This window comes from Manis javanica, chromosome 3, assembly GCF_040802235.1.
Source record: "Manis javanica isolate MJ-LG chromosome 3, MJ_LKY, whole genome shotgun sequence".
Taxonomy (NCBI): domain Eukaryota; kingdom Metazoa; phylum Chordata; class Mammalia; order Pholidota; family Manidae; genus Manis; species Manis javanica.
In genome coordinates this window covers 114242197-114263917 of record NC_133158.1, presented here as the reverse complement: position 1 = coordinate 114263917, position 21721 = coordinate 114242197, and the positions used below count along the sequence as shown (strand labels likewise).

The 21721-nt window shown below is 46.7% G+C and overlaps 1 long non-coding RNA gene across 2 annotated transcripts in view; it reads right to left on the bottom strand.

The window, feature by feature from the left end:
- The window catches only part of LOC108405441 (uncharacterized), a 62861-nt gene extending 55815 nt beyond the window's left edge, over positions 1-7046 (bottom strand). The window contains exons 1-2 of one of the 2 annotated variants that reach the window (XR_012129287.1): positions 6009-7046; positions 4749-4813 (exon numbers count right to left, since the gene is read on the bottom strand). This is a non-coding gene — a long non-coding RNA (uncharacterized lncRNA). Of the gene's footprint in view, positions 1-4324; positions 4415-4748; positions 4814-6008 lie in introns of those variants that run through there. The other variant, XR_012129286.1, reaches the window with a different exon arrangement.
- Between the last annotated feature and the right edge of the window lie 14675 nt (positions 7047-21721).

The window sequence follows — 21721 nt, the reverse complement described above, 5'->3', positions numbered from 1 at the left end:
AATGTAAAATGTGTGAAATCACCTTACATGTTAAACTGCTGTTTCCCCTTGGCAATAGAAAGATTAGCTCTGTAAAGGGTATGGTTTTGATCTTTTGCCTTCCAGCTACAGTATTTACATTCCAGTAAAGTTCATCTGGATCAGTTAATAGTCACATGAATGAATATGAAGCCCAAGATCATGTTCTTAAATAAGGTTATCAGCCAAAGAATGGGGAGAGGGGCTTACCCTAATAATCTAAAGATGAAAATCCCAGAAAGACACAGAAATTTTCTCTAATGTGAATTTCCATGATAAACTCTGGGTTGAAAAAAAAAAGTCTTTTCAGGACAGGAACAAGGCAGGAATGAACTAAATCTTTAAATGAGAAAACCAGAAGTGGGGGGAAATCTTGTCACCCCAGATACATTGTCTTGCACAGATCAAAGAAGATCAGTCTGTGCTTTAAAAATTAAAAAGAAAAAAGCAGTCTAGGCAAGAGACATGGACTTTCAAAATAGGGAAGTATTCACTTCTTTTGTGAACTACAGGAATCAGATCAGAAATGCTTGCCTTGAGGAAAAAAAGCTAATATAGGACAGTTTCCAATGGAAGAAATGATTTTTTAAAATCTCTATTGCATGTAATGATATGTAGTTTGAGTTTGGGGACAGAAGTAGCCTAATGAAATAAATGTGTTTTATTTCTGTCTAATCCAGAAAACATTTTGCACTTACTATGTACCAAGCACTAGGCTGAGCATAATGATATCAAGCTAAGTAAGACTCAGACAGACCCCTTCTACGAGACACCCACCATTAGGTGACACTGCTTACTGTGAAAATTCACACAGGTATTAGCACAACCGTAGTTTCACGGCAGATGAGCCTAGTTGCTCAAGGCTCAGAGGTCAAGAGGGTCAGTAGTAATTTGAACATGTCACCAGCTTTGATCATCCGTTCAATCCAACAGAAGTCCCCTCAGAGCCAGCCCTAGACAGGAACTCAGGAGGTGCTATGGGGGGTGTAGGGATGAGTAAGACAAGTTCCAGCTTTCCAAAGGGCTCCCAACCACATTTCCAGATGAAATAGAAAACTAAATGAGTAATTTTGAGGATAATTCATTGTAAGGGCAAGTAAATAGTGTTTGCTAATTGGTTCTCCTCAAGAGAAACTAGATAGAGAAACTTTTGAAATGCTTTGTGAGAATGATGCTTTAAAAGCACAATAGGTTAAAACAGCAGAAGGACAAATCAGCTCTTCAGTCATTTAGTGACTGGCCTTGGACTGCTTAAGAAGTAGATATTAACCGGCAGGCTTCTCTGTCTCTCACAGATATTTAACCCATTGCAGAGGTTTTAGGAGCCACCAATTTGTAATTGAACGGGCTTTTCAGGGAAAACAAAGATGCTGTTAAAGCCTTACTAATGACTTCTAGACAAGAGTTGGGGCAAAAAGTATAACTGAAGGAAATGTTACCTCAATCCAACTGTCCATGTTGAGTCCCTCGGCTGTTCCCTCAAGTCTTCCCCAACCATTCCAGCCTGGATGGCTGTTACTGTTCCTAAATTCTCCCAGGCCCCTGGGCTGTATCCCTGGATGTCACGCCCCAGCCAGTGAAGTTTGGAGCTGTTCTCTGGCTGGGTCACGGGCCTCCTGATTGCTCTGTGGGACCGACACTAGAGATCACATCTTCTCTCCCCTCTGCCTCCCCCACTGCTTCTGGTGCAGGGCTCTTTGTATAAGATGACTTGAACACGGCCTGACAGGGGAAGCCTTGTACTTGGACAGGAAGATCTGGAGACCATGCCTAGTGACCAGCTACTGACCTTTGAAAACTAACTTTCTATCTGGACATAGTGTCCTCATCTACAAAGTGAAGAGTATGGGTTATATATTTCTTTGAGGCCTGTTCCTAATACTCTATGATTATGTTTTCTAGCAAATTCCAAATATTTCCTCTCTCTCTCTCCACACACACACACACACACACACACACACACACACACACACACACACACACACACACCATCTCCCACCTTATTTCTCCTTTTTTAAAAGGAGACAAACACACAACCTCAAATACTGTTGCTAGGCCTCTCCAAATGAATGTTCCTAAAACTGACATTTTATCCTAACAATATCAACATATTGAACCCAATCCCACTGAATACAAAACTGAACACAATATGTGTCCAATTCTTTACAGATTACAGTTTCACATACAATCCCAAATAGAGTGGTGTAATTCTACAGTAGCCTGTTACTGCTGGGCCCATTTTACAGAAGAAGTTTAATAGCCACAGAGCTAGCCAGCAAGTTGTCTCCACTCCACAGAAGCCAAATACCCTCTCCCTGGGGTGCCACAGGCAGAGCTACAGATCCTTCTTCTGCAGTGGGAGGTAGGAAGGGAATGGTTGAAGTTCAAAAAGAGAGAAAAGCAAAGGGAAGAGATGGGGAAAGAGAAAGGCAGAGAGGAGGGCAAGCTACATTCCTGACCCTGGTGTCAGGTCCTCCACTCCAATGGGCCCTCAGCTCACAGCACCTCACACCTCTGGGACTTAGAACCTCTGGGTTATTCTTCTGACCCTCTGCCATCTCCCTGCCCTATCCTGCTCTCTCCCCTGCTTAGGCTGCCCTAAAAAGAATGCCCACTGCAATCTCTCTGCAGCTGTTTGATCTTTTTAAATGTCTCTCACTTGTCTGTGGCATATGCTCCAACCAAAAAATAGACCTTGGGCATTTAGGATGGGAAAGAGTATTAAATGGCAAAAGCCAGCCTCGTGCCAAGGGTGCGGGCAGCCCATAGATATCTAGGATCACCAGATGTCCTGGATTTGCTGGGATGGTCCTAATTTAAAACATTCTAGCCTCTTGTGCCCATAAGTATCTTCACACTTGTCAGACCATGTATCCCTGTTTGGGGTTTGAAAAATATAGTTACTACATGGATACCCTATATCCAAGTGCCAAACAGACATAGTGTCAGTCATGGCGATGGAAAGAGGACAAATACAGGGGCCAGATGGATCCTGGGTCAGCCAGTCTGCCACCTACTATCTGTGTAGCTTTAGACAGCCTTTGTTCTTTCTGAGCCTCAGTTTCTTCATCTAGAAAATGGTTAGCTTCCCTTTAAGTTAGACCCATGGATTCTGATTTATCAGAAAAACCACTGCTCACAGACAATATCTTCAAGATGTTTCTGTCTTTCTGTCTGTACTATTGTATTGTTTGAATTTGGGTCAAATCTGGTGTGTTACTATTTAAAGCGTTAGCTTAAATGTATGGTTCAGAGTGCCATCTTAAACAATTACTATAACAGCAACCAAAATATACCAACAGATATAAAATGTCCTGCTTTCTTCTTGCCCATCCAGTCCAAATCCTCCTCATTTCTCAAAACTCAGTTCAAATTCACTCTCCACTGCTCCCTAACAGTTTCATAGCCAGGTCAGGGGGTTCATCTAGACTGTTGCTGCTTTGGCCTCTCCTCTCTCCTCCCTCTGATCCACTTGTCAAAAGCCCACCATGTGGACCTGCCTGTGACCCCTCTCCCGGCCTGGTACTCAGGGGCCAAGGCAGACAATGGAAGGGGGTTTGGCTGTGGAGCCAGCCAAGCACCATATCTGACCCTGGCACCCCACTAGTTGCTGCCGACCTGCGTCTGATCACTTGACCTTTCTCAGCCCTCATGTGAAAACTGGGATAAGATTTCCTACATGTTGTGCCCACAAGAAGCATTTTCAGAGCCTTCTAGTTGCCATGTATTTAACAAGCATTTACTCCTCCCCTCCCAAACCTTCTTCAGTTCCTATTCTAGGTATATAAGGCACAAGCTCAACACCCCAAACTATCCAGAATCTGGTCATACCTCAGGCATCTCAAACTTACTTCCCACCCATCACAGCTTTCGGTACCAGCTAGGCCGGGCTCCTGCCTGCTCACTCCCCTGCCCCTGCACTTCCACCCAAGATACTCCTTTCCCCAGGCAGGCCCTCCACCCAGCTATCCAAGGACATCTTTAGTCCGAGTCACACCATTACCAACTGCTCGGGGCTGAATTGTGTCTCCCCCAAAAATTCATGTGTTAACATCCTAACTTCCCTAATGTGAACTGTATTTGGAGATAGGGCCTTTAAGGAAGTAGTGACAGTTAGAAGAGTTTATGAATAAGGGCCTAAGCCAATAGTATGAGTGTCTTTATAAGTAGAGATACCTAAGAGCTTGCTAGCTTGCACTTTCCCTCTCTCTCTCTGCCACCTGAGGACACACCAAGAAGGTAGCCATCTGCAAGCCAGGAAGAGAACTCTCAGCAAAAACCAAATAGGCCAGCCCCTTGTTCTTACCTTTCCAGCCTCCAGAACTGTGGGAGAATAAATTGCTGTTGTTGAAGCCAGCCAGTCTCTGATATTGTGTGATGGCAGCTTGAGCTAAGACACTCACCATCACTGCCCTCTCCTTTCTCAGAACCCTGTGTCACTCATCACCTGCCCCTCACATGATAGTCCTAAATGAATGACACTCTTATCTTGCCAACTCAGTAATTTTCCATGTGCCTGTCCATTTTGTTCCTCCATTAAGGAGAGCTCTCTGTAGGTAGAGGCATAAGAGTTTGCATTACCCACAGGCCCAGCACAAAGCATGGCACACAGCAGCTCAAGACATGTTTAGCTGGTTAAAAGTCATGTGCTGATGGAGGAGGACCAGTGGTCCTGAGAGCCCAGGAGTTTTCCAGTTGGCTGTGGGACATCTTCAAAGGCACACACTTACCTCACTGAGACACTTGCTTCTTGGTGTCCATTCTTGGCTCTGTCTCCACAGCCCCTGGCAGAACACTGGGAAAGGGCAAACACACAGATGATAATCCACACAGATGCGACAAGGAGTTTCTCTAGCCACTCAGCTAACAAAAAGGAGTACCATATTGAAATAGTATGTATGTATAATTGACTACCTGCTGCATGCCAGCCACTGCATAAATCAGACCCAATACCAAACGAATTTTTCTCCACTTTACAGGTAAGAAAACTGAGATATAAAGAGGTTAAGTAACTTGGCAAGGTCACAAACCTTATAAGTGAAATTGTGAGTCGTTGAGAAATTGAATTGAAAAGCTTTCATTTGCTAGTTTTTTCAGCCAACGAGCAGGGCAGATACCATAAGCAGAACCCCTAAATTATTGTTTGTGGGAGGATAGAGAAAGGAGACCAACATAGATTCTGTCCTTAAGAAATTGTGGAAAAGAGGACATGCATATGATGAGTTATAAGTGGTTACAAATGCCATAAGAAGAGACAGGGATCGAGTGTTTCAGGAGTTCGAGAGAGACCCCATTGCACCCTGACCTCGGCAGTGGACACTGAAGGACAAGCAGGAGCCCAGTGCAGAAATGGAAGGTGCTGGCAGAGCTTTCACTAACCAGAATGGAAGGCTTGTAAGGTGGTGCACCCCAGGAAGACAGGCCAAGATAAGAGGAGTATGACCTCTGGCAGCATGAAGCCACCTTTACACAAAGCTGCCAGAGCCCCATGATACTTGGTTTACCCTCATCCCCAAGTGTCCTATCCCCAACTTCTCTAGTTTAGGCAGTGAACTCAATTAGGGGCACTAAGCTGCTGAGAAGGAGCATTAGGCCTAGAAGGAGAGCATTGGTGTGTGGCACAGAAGGGGCACTGGACTTGGGATTCTAGCAGGGTGACCTTGGATAAGCCTCCAGCATAGCTATAGAAGGCCCTCATCTGCGGAATTTGAGCACCACGTGAGTCCCACTCACACCAGGTGCCAGGCTGGGCCACAGAGTGGAGGCCTGACTCTGCAGGATGGCACGGATCACCTGTGCAGCCTTCGAAGAAGCCGTTTCTGATTTGGGGGAAGTAGGAGCAGTAGGGCCTTCCACTCAGAGCTCTCAGTTGACTGAGCGTGACGTCGGGGTGCCTGGTGTGAGACCAGTTCGGTGCTCAGTGCAGAGGGCCTCCAGCCCTTCTCTGGGTGAGGTCCGACTTTTAAGACCACCCTATTAACAGCACTAACCTAATTAAACAGAAAGAGACTAGATCGTTCTGCCGGAATCTGAAGGGCAGGAGAGGCCCCATGGGCTGCCCCATTCCTCGCTGGTCCCAGGAGCAGACGGGGCGCCGGTGGGTGTGGGCCTCGCAGAGGCTCCAATGCCCCCGGGGCCTTGGCGGCAGGCGGCTCCCATTTCCCGGCTCAGCCCGGGCGGGCGCGGGGCAGCTGCTGGGAGGTGAGCAGAGCAGCGTTTTCCCACAGTCTGGGGCGGTGACACATGGCGCTAACACATTCCACAGCCGGGGGCCGCGCCAGGCCTGGCCCCGAGTCAAGGCAGCGCCGGAGCTGCCGACCAGCAGGTTCTGACTTTGGCACCCGCTGCAGCCTTCCCGCCTTCCCCACGCCGGGGTGGCCGGGGCGGGGACGCAGGGGCCCGCGCCGCCTGCTTAACCCTTGGACGTCTGGATACAGAGGCGCAGAGGGCTTTCTCAACTCCTTGGGGCTCACGAGGTGCTGAATAAGGTGGGATGAATAAATGAACGCGTGAACGAAGGCAGGCAAGAAGGCTGAAGGGAGTCCCTCCTGGCTTGCACCCGGTGCGCCTATACAGTTGTGAGCAGTTTCCACAGTACCGGGTGCTCACTCTATCCACACATTCTTGAGAAGACGCAGAGGAGTTAGGGGAGCGGGTATTGGTACTCCCAGCTTTTCACGCGGGAAACTGGACTCAGAAGAGGCTTGCTCAGGGCAGCGCTACTCTTGCCTCTAGATTCAGACAGGAACTGCCAAAGGGATGTGGGGTCGGGGTGGCGCTCTCCATCACGTTGGTTCTCCACCTCTGAGTCTGTATGGGGGGGACTGCCAATCTGTCCAGAACCCATTCCCTTAGTTGCCTATTTACGGATAGGCTATGGAAGACTTGATCACAGACCACTTTAGCAACCATTTGAGAGATGCAAAAGCAAACATTTAGAAAACTGCTCATTGATCAAAATTCAGATTCTGGGGGTAGCATCCACAATTTGAGCTCCCAATCACATTTGGGAAAGACCCATAAAGAGACAATTATATCATTGGGTGATCAGAGAGGTATGACCTAAGTGGAGGTATAGAGTTGAGAATGTTGCTGCTTGAAGCTTCAGAAAGAGCTGACCTTTATGTTAGGCCAAGAAGAATGGTAGGTCTCCAGACAGAGGCAACAGGGAAGGCCAGTCCAGGTAGAAGAAACACAACAGGATTACATAGGACACAGAAAATAGGAATCATAAATAAAACATGGACAAACTGTATGACATTGAAATTTCAGATGTGTGTTCACAAAATATTATGCCATCAAGAAAGAGGCAAACCACAGACTAGGAGAAAATGTTCACAGAAAAACATACCTGACAAAGGGCTTATATGCAGAATATATAAAGAACTCCTGCCACTCAATAATAAAAAGACAACCAACCCCATTTTTAAGAAATGGCCAAAGACTAAACACTTTATGAAAGATATGCAAATGACCACAATAAGCACATCTGAAAGCCCTCAAACAACATCAGTCACCAAAAAAACACAAATTAAAACTACCATGAAATACCACCCAATACTTACCAGAATGGCTATAATTAAAAACTGACAACGGCCAGGTATTGGAGAAGATGTAGAGCAATTGGAACTCTCATACAACACTGATGGAAATAATATATGTTACAGCCACATTGAAAAACTGATAGTTTCTTAAAAAGTTAAACATACATCGACCCAGTGATACACTGATAAATCCTTAACAACTGGCTCCCCAGAAGAAAAAAAGATATAAATACTTCCACCACAGCTGACTTCAAGCTGCCAACATGGTGTCACAGTTGGGAAGAGGTGAGCACAGTCGCCTCTTGCTGGCTGGTACCAGTCCACTCCAGCACAGCAACGCATCTACCCCACGACATAGCAATTCTCCTCATACGTAATTACCTAAGAGAAATTAAAATATATATGTGTCTATGAAGAGTCTCATACAAGAATGTTTGTAGCAGTATTATTCATGATAGGCCATAACTGGAAACAACCCAGTTGCCCATCACAAGAGGATAAATAAGTGGCACTGTATTCATACAGTAGAATACTATATACCTTCACTGTAATTCATAAACTAGAATGGGTAAAAATAAATGATCTACTGAAACATGCAACACGAATGAATCTCAAAGAATCATTTTATGTGAAAAAAGACAAACACGAGCAGAACACCCTGTATGATTGCATTTATACGAAATTCTAGAATAAATCAAAATTAGCCAGTGTGATAGAAATGGGATCATGATTGCTGAGGGGGACAGAGATTGACTGGGAAGGATCCTGAGCAAAGTTCTGGGATGAGGGATGAGAGAAACGTTCCAGGCCTTGATATGCATTGATCAAAAAAACAGAACACTTAAGACCTAAGCATTTTGCTGGTTATTAATTATAAGATAAGAAAAGGGCACTGCAGAGAAAAAGCCTGGATATTCTTCACTAGAAAACACACACTAGCACAGGAGCAGAGGCCCGCAGCCCGGCACGGGGGCAGCAAAGCAGCTGGTTCAGCACATGGGCCTTGGGTAGTAAACTGTGTTTTCTCTTACTTTCTTTTAGCAAAACCAACAAGGCATTATTTGCTTTGCCGCCTACTGTGGTTACTAGGTCCCCCAGCCGCAGAGCGTAGTGCGGGCTGGGCAGCTGAAGGGCACTAAGGTCATGTGGCCAAGTCATTTCCACAGTTCCCCTCATCTTTCCCCACCTCTCTGCCCCCTCCCCCACTTTTGAGGAATCCATTTAAGGAACATGCAGAGTTACTTTTCCTCCCAGTTCTCCCCACTCCCTCAAATACATTCCCTTCCTCCAGTCCCAACCTTCTATCCCTCTTTTACTTAAATACAGAGATACGTGTTGACTATTTAATAGCCCAGGGCAGTCAGGAATCCTTGTCTCTAAGAGTTCTACCAATGGCTGCACAAAGATCATTAAGTAACTTCTCAAAGATCACCCAGGGTGTTGATTTTGAAACATTGTTCTGCCATCACTTAACTAGCTGTGTGATCATGGGAATGTTACTCTCACTCTCTGAGAGCCTCAACTTTCTCATTTGCAAAATAGGGGAAATAATTCCTACCTCAGTGGGTGGGCTATCCGGGATAAAATGAGATAACCTGTGAACGATCAACATATTTGTGGGACTTAAAGTTTGGGTTTGTTTTTTTTTTCATCTTCCATTGTAATTCATGCATATTATAAACATTTTAATGATATCATTTTAAGAGGTTGCACAACTCCCCCAAGTCACACACCTACAGAGGAGCAAAGACAGGATTCCAGCCAGATCTCTGCTTGTCTTCCTGTCCTCAGTCCATGCGGTGCTTCCAGGCTGGAAATCCATCTGGCTCAGGGCACTGAGTGGACTCCACCCACTCGGCTTTCCATTTCTGCAATTCCAGAAATATAGCATAAGAGAGCCAGGTGCAGGAAGGTGGAAAGGCTCTTGTCTCACACAAAAATGGTAAAATTCCTTTCCAACCCTCCTGCCTCCCACTCCTTAATGAGTCTCTTACAAACATAAAATCTCCTTGACTTTTCAAAATTTTATAAAGAGTTACTTGTAGAACTCTTGAAAACTGAATGTGAGGCACTTGAAAACTTCAATACACAGGATTTCCTTTTGCTTTTCCATACTTTCTTCACACACTCTTTCCCATAACAAAATTGTCTAGCCACTCCCCACCCCTCCCACCTCCTTAACCTCATTCTCATTGGCACTGTCTCTACTGTAAAGATGGCTGGTTCCAAGGTCCTCCAAAACACTGCTAGCTACTCCTTTTAATTGCCTTGATCCCCAAAGATGGTGTTTCTTCAGTCTTCTTTCTTATTGGACCTTCTTTCTCAACTACTCAAAGTGTCCCAGAGGAGCACAGGATTTTCCTATCTCTGTGCCTTTGCTCATGCTGTCTACCCTACTCTTCTCTTCTTCATATGGTACCCATCCTTCAAAACTCAGCTGAAATGCCAGCCCCTCCATTAGAGCATTCTCTAATGTCTCCATCTAGAAGGGATCTCTCCCTCCATTTTAGCCCCATAACACTTTTCTAAACCTTCTTGTTATGGAGTTCATCCCTGTCCCCTGTGTAGGGATGGATGATGAGACAGACAGCTATGAGACATACTCATATTAACATGATGCAGACACCCAGATATACTTACTTTTTCACTATTTATTTAACAACTTCTATGTCTTGTCTATCTATCCATAATCTATTTCTGATCTTGGGAATAGGAATTGGAAATATTTAATTCAGGCTGGATTCCAAGTCCTGTTGTAGTCAATATTATATTTGACAAAGGGCCAGATATATTTTAATTTGTCCCTCACCTGAAGCCTGATGAGTTTTACTAGCATTCAGAAGTAGACGTCAATACATTCTCATTCCTGCTCTTTGGGTCTTAACAGAAATCAGAGGTCAACCAATCCAACTGCTCATTTTTCAGATGAGGAAAGTAAGATCTAGAGAGGGGCAGTGGCTTGCACAAGATCAGATGTAGAGACTAAAGATCTACCATGAGTCCCTACTACCAACTCCTCACTCTGTCCTTTATACCTTAAAACTTAAAGTACTGGTTTATCCATTCTAGGTAGGTTTCAAACCTTGATGAAAAGTAGGTTTGGGAAGAAAATCCCAGACTTCTCTGAAGAGAGGTAAGATTTCTCTTCGTATAGGTTCTATTTTTAGCACCATTAGATTTGGGGCCTTAACTTTCCAAGGTGTCATTTGTACAATGAAGAGAAAAATGCTATATTCCTGACTTCTTCCTAAGAGCTCTGGAAGATTCCAGAGTTGTGTTTGCACAGTAAGCTCGTCTCTGGCATGGAAAATGAAAGACTGGAGACGTGCATGCTGTAGGCTCTGATTTTTCTTCTTAATAGAAATTCTAACATCCACAAGGACTTGGTTACATTTTGACAGCTACATTTTGAAGAGCTCCTCTATTATCAGACCAGGAATTAACCACTTCTCTGCTCTTGTAATGTAATCACTGTCCATAGTTTTTATTACAGAACAAAAAGCTCAGGTAAGCCTCTGTGCACTACCAGTTTCTCTGTCTTCTCGAGGGAAGGCTCTGGCTTCTCTATGCCAAAGTACAATTCAACAACACTACCCAGGTATTTCTAAAACTCTGATCCAAGGTTTCCAGAAACACCTTTGGTTCTGTTTCTGTATTGTAATAGAATTTCTTGGTGACCATGATTCAAAGCCTCAGTTCCCCTCCTTTGCAAAAATACTCTATGTGAAGGAAAAGGGCACAACTTATCTATGTGTCATGAATACAGCCAGTGTCTATTCATGGGCATTAAAATAGTTGTCATTTTCTCCTGGAAAATCCAAAGATAATAGGAAGAAATTGGGAGAGAGTGGCCAGAGAATGGGGGCATCGGAATGGGGGCAGGGTCTCTCTGCAAGAAGTTCACCTTCTCCCCAAGTGCCCAGGGAGCAATTCTGACTGGTCAGCCAATCCAAAACACATCCTGCTTTTATGAATTTCTAATCAACACCCCAAATGCCAGAAGTTTCTTTTCAAATTAAAAAAAAAAGTAAGTGAGGAAGAAAGGAAGAAATCCCAAAGTGGACACAAACCAGGCGCCATGGCCCCCCACTCCAGCTTGTAAAGCAGTGACAATGGTGAGAAATCAATGCACAGAACCACAAGGCGGCTTTCAGACACCTCTTGACCTTGTCACTTCCTGGGTAATTAAGAGGCACTACAGTTCCGTGTCACTGTCAGGGGCTGAATGTATATCGATAGATAGATATATATGTTCTTAAAAGATTCTTTTTCTACAGCCTTGGTCAAGGTCCTGCCAAAGAAAAGGGAGAAAGAAAGGCATTTTGTTCAGAGTGCAGTGAAAGGAAACATGAAAGGGGAAACCTAAATTTTTCAGCACAGTCTGCTCCTGACATGGGAAAATGGTGCAGACAAGAATAGATGGCTTGTTCACTGTTGTTTTTTTCCTTCCTTCCCTTGACAGATTATCTTGTGAATGTGTTGTAGGCAGCAGGGCGCCCCCTCCCATGCCATGTCCTTCTTCAGATACCTCAAGAGCAACAGTGCAAACCCTGAGGTCTCCAAGACACACTGAGTCACTCACTGCTTTGCTTCATGGGACCCAAAGGGAGCCATTTTCCTTCTTTTGGCCTCAGTTTTCCCAGCTGAAAGAAATTGGACTAAACCCTCCTTGGAGACATTTCCTCCAAGGCTGACTTTCACAGAGGCCATGAGAAATGGCTGCTGACCCTGCCAAGGAAACAGGCACATTGAATTCTGGGAGAATAGGAATCCCTACCCAGGTCTGTCAAACACCAGCTACAGAGGCCACTCAGACCTACAGGGAGCCTCGTGGGAAGGTCGCTGGGAAAAGTTCACAGTAAGTCACGGGAGGGGAAAGTTCTAAGAGCACTCTGCCAGCTCTGAGGCTGATGGTTCTTGGGTGAGTGTGTGCTTTCCCAGTGGATCTGGTCTCAGAGGGCTGTTGAGAGTGTGCTTCGTAAACTGACACAAGAGCATGTCCATCATGGACTGCGGGCTCTCTGGCCCAAGGCCCTCACTGATTATCTCAGCATCCATCTCAGCTCCAGGCTTAGGGGCCCACATGCAGGAGGTGCTCTGTGAATGCTTATTCAGCCAACATCTGAATTTAAGAAGATGGTGGGAAAAAGAAGCTTGTTGGTGTGGGATGCCTCAGAATCACTCCCATGTAAAACAGGCTTTGTTTCAGCAAAACTAGGCACTTTTCTAAGTTCTAGGTAACAAGTGTTAAGCCTGGAGGACAAGAATCTGGTTCTATCACCTCTCTGTGCCCACTACTAACACAGTAATGGGGTATGTGCAAAGCAGTAAAGTTTGGGGGAAGGACTAGACTAGCTGAAGGGTGTTGCCTGCTGAGGTTTTCCTATTTGGTGTGCCAGCTCTGCACCTTGGCGTAGGGGCTTGTGTATAGTAGTGACTGTCCTGGAAGACCTGTCAGTGTGGCCCACCACACAGGAAGTGGGGCCTCACCAGGCACCAGACCTGGGGCACCTTCATATTGGACCACCCAGACTTCAGAATTGTGAGAAATCAATGTTAATTGTTTAAGCCACTGGGTCTATGGTATTTCGTTATAGCAGCCCAAGCAGACTAAGACAAGGTCTTTGGAAGAGGCAGTTTAGACACCAGATTTTTCACATGCACTCATTAAAACTAAAAAAAAACCAACCAACTGGAGAAGACATCTGACCAAGCTCTTCCATGGGGACGAGGGGCCAAGGAAGAGCCATTCCCTGCTCTGAAGAGGCCCCAGGGCAGTGGGAGAAATGACCAAGTACACAAGTAATTATGATCCCAGACATAAGGTCACTGGTTTCATTTGAGCTATGCAGATGGAGCCCTTGGAGGCTTCGAAGAAAGAACAGCTGATTACTACTAAAATCGGAGGATGGTAGAGAGAGAGGTGGCAGGAGGGGACAGCTTCCTGGAGACAGTGGCATCTGAGTCAGGTCTAGAGGGATAAGGTGGATGTGTGTGGATAAAATGAAAGTTCCTGCGGCCAGGATTCTCACCTGGTCCTGGTCAGCTAGCTCACTACACACATGTGGGCAATACGTTGTTATTGACTCTATATAAAGAGCCCTGCCCAGCGCTCTGGGCAACATGGTGGCAGGGCTGCAAGGCTGCAGGAGAGCAGAGCAGAGGCTGGAGTGGTGGCAGCACCGAGGACAGAGACTGGGATGGCTACGCAGGCAGAGGGGCCCAGAGGCAGAGACTGGCTTGCTGCACGCAGACTCGCTCTCAGTGAATGAGATTTTAGTGATTGACCTGCCACCGTAGGAATAAAGTTGGGTATAACCCTTTCACCCCAAGAACGTTTTACTGTCATTTCTTTGGTCACACTGAATCCACAGCGAACTTGCCTAGGGCTGAAACCCATTGGCAAGACAATGTGCTTGTGCAGAGGGGAGGCTGAGGTGGAAGCAAAGAACAGGGGATATAAGGCAGGAAGTGGGGGAAGGGAGGGGGACATCTGGAGACTGGTGACTAGTCTAGCCTTTTACACATCACTGCCATATAGACTGGAAAGCAGTTTGGTTCTGGTGAGGCATTGATGTTAAGGGGTTCCCACCCCCCACAGCTCTTTGGAGCTCAGGTTTAAAACCATAAGGAATTGGGATATTTTGTATTTCTAGCTCCTAGTCTCACCTCCGCTGAAGTGGATCCCCCAAGCTCAAGCCCCACCCCTTTCACAGGGAGTGAACATGGACAGCTGGACAACCAGTGTGGCCTCCCAAATGGCCGTGGGAAGGGGCTGGGTTGTCTGCTCCCCCTCCCCCTTCCACCCGCTGTGAAATCCACATCAGCTGGAGATGCCCAAGAGATCTGTTTCCATCTGTTCTGGGCATGGTTGGTAGGGAAGCCCCACTTGCAAGAGGGCAGCTTGGCCTATCAGCAAGACAGAGACAGCTTTGGATGGGGTTGGGGAGGGAGCCCCCTGCAAAGGCATGTTCAGCCAGCCTGGGAACAGCTGCCCAGCCCTGGGGCCAGGAGGCCTCCAGCTTCCCAGCCCTCTCAAATCATCCATTTTGTAGCCTGCTCGCTAATGATCCAATTAAGTTCATCAGAAAAACATCTGTTCTGAGTGATAGGAACAGTGGTATGCTCTGAGGGAAGCCTGCCAGAGTCAGGGGAATGTGGGTGACTAAGTAAGTAGAGCCCTGGACATCCCCATGAACCTGGAAACTGCCTATCCAGACTTCATCCATCTCTACACCAGCAATTGTCCTCAGCCAAGACCCCAGGACAGACTCGTCTACAGCTGCGCTGCGCTCTGCATACCCAACACCCCTCACCCTTACAAGCTCCTGAGAGCTCTGTGAGACTGGGCAGGGGACATACTTTTGAACAAACACTAGATGAGCAGCTGTTCTGTTCAAGCATATTCTTAACAGTTTCCTCCAAGAGCAGGGCTGGAAACAACAGTTCCCACAGAGGTGTTCATGGGGGTGATGACCCCCAGGCAGGAGTGAGGTCTAGTTGAGAGGGAGTCAGGAGGAAGGGGTGACCCAGTACAAGGATGCATTACTGTAGCAGCTTCTACCTGGGAAAGGAATGCTCAGTTTTTTGGAAACTCCTCAAAAGCATCTCCGAACTGCCCATCTGAGAGTGGAAAAGAAGAAATGTTTATCCATAGGTTCCCATCCACTGTGGGTCAAGGCTGGTCCTGTGCAGTTCAAGGATGCCCATTGGCACACATCTAGGCCATGAAGCAGAAAGTCCCAGGATGGAAATGAGAGGTACATGATGTGGCCCAAGGTGAGGTACAGCCCAAGAACATCTGTGAAGCTGCTCAAAGCCTCCGAGCACTTGGGTGCTGCACCATGGCCAGAGTAAGAGGAGTGTTCCAGAAAGCCTTGGAGAGTTGTGTCTGCTTCTGCCATGTCCAGCTCTGGAGTCCAAGGCCCAGGCTAACCCCACTTGATGCTTGCTCCTTGCTCAGATGCTGTATTAGTTTCCTAGGGCTACTATAACAAATCATCACAAACTTAGTGCCTTAAAACAACACAAATGTACTATCTGACAGCACTGGGGCTCAGAAGGCCAAAATGGGTTTCCCTAGGCTAAAATCAAGGAGTTGGCCAAGCTGTTTCCTTTCTGGAAGCTTTAGGAGAGGATCTGTTTTCTAGCTTTTGCCAACTTCTGGAAGGTACCTGTACTCCTTGGTCTGAGGCCCTTCCTTGATCTTCAAAGCCAGCAGTGACCAGGTGAGCCTTTTTCTTATTGCACCATTCTGACACTGGCTCTCCTGCCACCGTCTTCTCAGTTAAAAGGACCCCTGTGATTACCTTGGGCCCACCTGGATGAGCCTGGCCAATTTCCCCATTTCAAGGCCAACTGGTTAGCAACCTTAATTCCACCTACAACCTTAACTCCCCTTTGACATTAACAAACATATTCAGAGGTCCTAGAGATTAGGTCATGGCCATCTTTGAAGGACTATTTTTCTGCCTATCACAGGTATTATTCTCCCTCTCTCTGGCAAGGGGAGCTCAGGACATTAATGCAGTTAATTGGGGCTGAACTTCATGGTCCTTAGTGCCAGGCAGGGAGAGACTGTCCCCAAAGCTGTCTCTAGGGCCCCCCATCTTCCTGGTACAGCAGCCCACTTTGTTAAGAACAACTAAACACAATCAAGTCAAGAGACAGTAGACACAAGGACCCCCAGGCATCATGGAAAGGGCCTGAACTTCACAGACAGATGGACTGATCTCAAATCCCAACTCACTAATTAGCTAGGGGTAGGGACTAAAGCAGGCCACTCAACCTTCCCAAGCCTCCATATCCCCACCCGTAGAGGAGGGCTGATGCCCTAGCAGGCTGTCAGGATTTGATATTGCTTTTCCAACCTCTAAAAAATATCTGTTGAAGAATGACTATGTGGCCGCACTCTCACAGGCCCTGAGACCCCAGGAGGAGCAAGGCCAGGTACCATCACTGGGGCTGTCAAAGCTGCAAGTTCTCAAGGGAATAACCCTTTGGCTATTTACTGATTTATAACATACAAGATATAATCATGACCATTACCTCATTTGATCCTCAAAACAATAAGCCAGAGAGATAGGCCAGACAGCAGCCCACTCCATGGATCTTCCTGCGATCTTAGGGAGACCTGTGCCCAACACCATGCAGAGCAGGCTGCCTTCTGGCCCATTTCCATACTTTCATTAGGCGAAGGGATGGGGATTGAGAAACTAAAACCTAAAGAATTTAGAATGGCTCTTGTCTAGAGCTACAGAGGCAGTAAAATATTTTAAAGCTATTCTCTCACCTGCTATAGATGTTTTAATCATATTTGGGGGTGGGGGTTGGGGATGGATATATTTGCACCTTTCTCTTTGCATTCAGCCCTTGTGCAAGCATGCACATTTTCTTGTCTCTGTCTCCCACAGACTTGTGAACTCATCACCTAGGAACAGCAAGGCTTCATAAGGGGCTTTGCTATCCTTTTTAGCAGCCTGCAGGAAGCACTTGCTAAATATGTCTCCTCTCCCATCCTGAAGTCTCCTGGTGGGTGAGAATCTAGAGATTCCTTATTAGAAGCCTCAAGTAGCTACCCAATGCATGGCAATTTCTCTCAAGTCTCTAATTTTGCACCCAGGTTGGCAGATAGGAGCTTCAGCCAGCTGGCCAAAGCATTCAAGTGCCGGCCGTCCATCTGCGAGTGAGCTGGAGGAAGTCAGTGAGCCTGCATTTGGCTTTCCCCTGCAACTCTGCCTCCAGTTGCTGGGAGGGGAGCTCCTACCTAACAGAGCCTGAGGGGGCCAGGGAGGAATGGCCTGGTGCACAGGATCCAGGGCGGTGTCCTTTGGCACCCCTTATCCGGCGCGTGCCTCTGCCTACCCTGCCCACCCTCTCCCCAACTCTGCTTGCTCCACTGCTAGGGCTTCCTCCATCACTTGTCAGATCTCCCAGGCCCTGCAGGCAGGATGCTATAATTCTCAAGAATAAAGAAAACATCTTAGGGTTTGACAAGCCCAGCATTTGCATGTCTGTTTTCAGAGAAATAACCATCTAGGGGGATTAAGCCTCTTTTTTTCCTCCCACCCCATCCAACCCAAAGTATGAAAACATTCTTGACATAGTTCCCTGCAGAAGGATTTCTAAAGAGAAAAATACCTCCTAGGACCTGTGATTTCAGTGACTTGGTGTGAAAAGCACCCAAAAGAAAGAAGACGGGGTGGAGAAGAGAAAAGAAAAAAAAATCTCTTTAGTTAAATTTTGTAGCTATTTAGTAAATTTGTTAGCTATTTTGTAGGCAATGTATTTGCTTTCCTCTAGACTCAGGAAATACAAATGTTGGTATGTATTTTTCAGTTTTGAGCATTACCTTTTCACTAACGAGCAAGGCCTGCACTCCTATAGGCCCAGGGGCTTAGGGGTGGGGGTGGGGGTGGGGGTGGGGTGGGGGAGCAGGACTGGGGGCGGGGTGAAAACCCAAGGCCCAGAGCCACTAGGCAGAGGTGGAGGGACAGGGAGCATTTCTTCAGGCATTTTACACTGGGACTTAGGCTATCCAGGTGTTAAAAGGCTCTAAATTACAGAGAGAAAAAAATAGATTTCCTCCTGGGAAGCCCTGCTTCTCACAAAATGTGCCTCCCTCTTGGGGAGGTCCTCTCTGGTCTACTCTGAGCACATAAAGTGAATTCAGAGGGGAATTCCTAGAAAAAGACCGAGTAAAATGACTCATCCTAAATTATGAAAAATTTTAGCTGAAGATCATCTCCTGTGACAAGATGAACTTGGCTGCCATTGTTCCAAGAAAGGCAGAGTTATGCCCAAAAAAGTGAGTGAGGACTGAGCAGATGATCCAGGTAGATGTAGCAAAAGGCAATTTTAACGTTTTGAAGGCAAAGGAACTGTGGCATTTCCCAGGATAAGAATCATCGACTCATCCTTCCCTCAACAATGGAACGTGTACAATTGAGCAGAACCCCGTGTGAAAGGATGATTCCCTTCAAGCTCAAGAGGGCATGCTGACCCACAAAGCCCTGGAAAGGAGATGTGGTGGGAAGAATGGGAAAAGTAGAGAACCCCCAGAGAGCCGGTTGACTGTGGGAGGGCCAAGACAAGTTTCAGCACAAACCCCACCCAAGACAGGGCCCAGCACATGTTGCTGGAGACAGGTGGCCTGACACACAGAGGATGCTCAGAGAGTTCCTGTGAACCAAGCCCAAAATGGCACAGCACTTCTTGTATGTCAGTCAGGAGAGCCGTTTCAAAAGGAAGTCCAGGAGGAGAAGCCTGCAGGAAAGGGCCCCTATTTCCAAGGAGCCAGGGGGCTGAAAGGGACCACTGAACCGGCCCTGAGATGAAAGGAGGGAGACTCATCACAGCCCCCAGACCCAGACCCAAGGAGCACATGTCAGGACATGGGGACAGGGCCAGGGGAGACTAAAGCATGAGCACCCACATGGGACCTGCCCTCGGGCCACTGCAAAGGGCAATTGCCTAATGGCCGCTGGAAAGTAGAGGGCTGGGCCAGGGCTGGCCAGAAACGGGAAACTTGAGGAAAGAAAGGCAGTGGGGTGCATTGGTTATGAAGCCAGACACCTTGCTTTACAGCCCTCCAGGCTCCTTAATCCTAGAACCTGCAGTAAACTGCCTGCGATACATGAGGAAACAAGCCAGGCCAGGAGTCCTTCATCTGGGGTTCTCATCCCAGAAGCAAGTGAAAAGAGCACTTCCTACCACCTTTATGCCACCTCCCAATAACAGGTAAATTCCAAAATTCTTTCTTAGATACACAGAAGGGTATATCATACAAAATGATGCAGTCAGCCCTCCCGCCTTGGATTTCACTGCTGGATTTCTCTGTAAACATTTAGCTTTCCCTCCGCAGGACCAAAGCTGAGGCTGGAGGGGAAGTTAGCAGTGGGCTGACTGCAGTGATGTTCCAGGTAGACAGGCTCTAGAAGACGGTAGAGATGGGTGTGCAGGTAGGACATCTGACCCCAGTTCTGCGCCACTAAAAGGAGAGCATTGAGACCCACAGGCTTTCAGGCAGAGAGCAGGAGAGGCTGCAGCCCTCTCACCCTGGGCATCATCTGCCTTGGTGCTACCCTCAGCTCCGACTCGACCACCCAGCTCTGCTCCGTGCTGAACTGATTAGTCATTCATAGCACTTCAGTCATTAATCCAGGAAGGAAGCCACGCTCACTTGCTGCCTCCTTTTCTCTCTGGGAGTTTGCTGCCATTGCAAAACAGATGAGTCATCAGAGGTTCCCGGAGCCCTCGTTAAGCCCATTGCCAAGAAAGGTGTCTTGCAGCTCATTTGCTGGTGGGGAAGCCACGCTACAGGCCCTGAATCATGCTGGATCCAGGGGATTGCAAGGCCAAACTTGCCTGACTGAGTTCACTATTGCATCACTGAGATCAGCACCAGGAGAGGCTGCCCAGGTCACCAAGCCCTGTCGGCCCCACCCAACAGCTGCAGCCAGGGCTGATTGTGGGACACGGATGTTTCTGGGTCTTGGAGACACTCAAGGATTCAGAGACAGACAGGATGGCAAAAACGCTAGATACTAGCTAGAACCCAGTGTCTCCACTTGGCAGATGGTAAAACTGAGACCCAGGGATGCCGTGGCATTTGCCCAATGTCAAATAGCTAATTAATACAGATGGGAGAGAACTCATATTTCAAGTCTCTGTCCCTAGCAATTCCCACTGCACCCTGTTACTCCAAAATAATGTTAAGGCTTGGATGATAAGGAAACACATGAAAGGCAAAATAAAAAACAACCCAAATGTCCATCAGTAGGCAGGTAGTTTAAAAATTAAATGCAGGTTAAACAAAATGCAATGCTAATAGGCCATTTAGAGAGATTGGCACAGCTCTCTATGCTCTGATATGGCACTGTCTCCCTCATATAGTTTTAGAAGAAGTAAATCAAGATAAACTGTACATGCTACCATTTGGAAGAAAGGTAACACACCACACATACACATGCATGTGTATGTACTTGCACATGTGTGGACTAGCTTGAGGCATGCACAAGACACTGGCAACAGTGGTTGTATCTGGAAAAGGCTCTGAGGGACAGAGTATAAAGAATAAGGGGAGTGGACCTTACTTTTTACTCTTACAACCTGGATTGTTTAACATGGTCCTGTACAACCTAATTAAAATCTAAAAGTCTTACCTAGCTCAAGACTGGGAGTCAGGAATCCTGATGAGCTATATGGCATGTAGTAGTTATGCAGGAAGCATCAGCTGAATAAACAATGGATTAATGATTGAAAGATGAGTGAATGAACAAAAATGTGTCCTTTTTTTTTCCTCAGCTCCAAGATGATAATTAAATATATGGCAGCACATTTTGGGAAAGACCAGAAACACAGATCACAGTACTTAAGAGTCAGACAGAAGCATTAGGGTTATTGTGGACAGCCTCTTGTTGGGCAGAGTAGGAGGAGCCCGAGAACCTGGGTTCAAGTCCTTGGTCAACCAAAGTCTCAGGAATCTCAGTCTCCTCATCTGCAAAATGGGAATAGTAATACTCCTTCCTGGAATCTTTGTGTGACTCAAAACAGATAATGGATGGGACAGCAACTGCATATTATCTAGTGTTTGCAACAGGTTGAGGGACTGTGGTTATTAGTAGCAATACTAGTTATGTTCAGTGTCCTTTCCAAAAGTAACTCTTATTCACTGCCATTGAACCCTGCAAGCTCTGTTTCCTCTACAACCCTCTTCTCCACAAACAGGTCAGAATGCTTTGCCCAGCCTCTTCCTCCTCAGCACACAGTGCCTTATACTCTTACTCTTTTCTACCTGCTCAGACAAAACTCTGGGGGGTGGGGAGCCACTGTAGTGCCCCTCCTACCCTTTCCCCTCAGCCAACAAAGGCCCAGATACAGCTTGCCTGACATATCACAAAGGGACAGCCCCAAGAGAATGACTTCATTCCTTCGTGTCTTAAAAGCTTTCATTTTAAGTCATCTTATCACATGTAGAGGCCTTGAAAGGAATCATACCTTGAGCTAAATCAGCCACCACCTCATTATTTACCCACCAGCCTCTCAATGGGGATTGACTGACATCCAGGGGACAGCAAAGCTCTCAGGAATAGCACCTTCCCAGGTGGCTGCATAGGACGAATCACCCTCCAGCTCTCACTCTAGGATGTGGGAGGAGG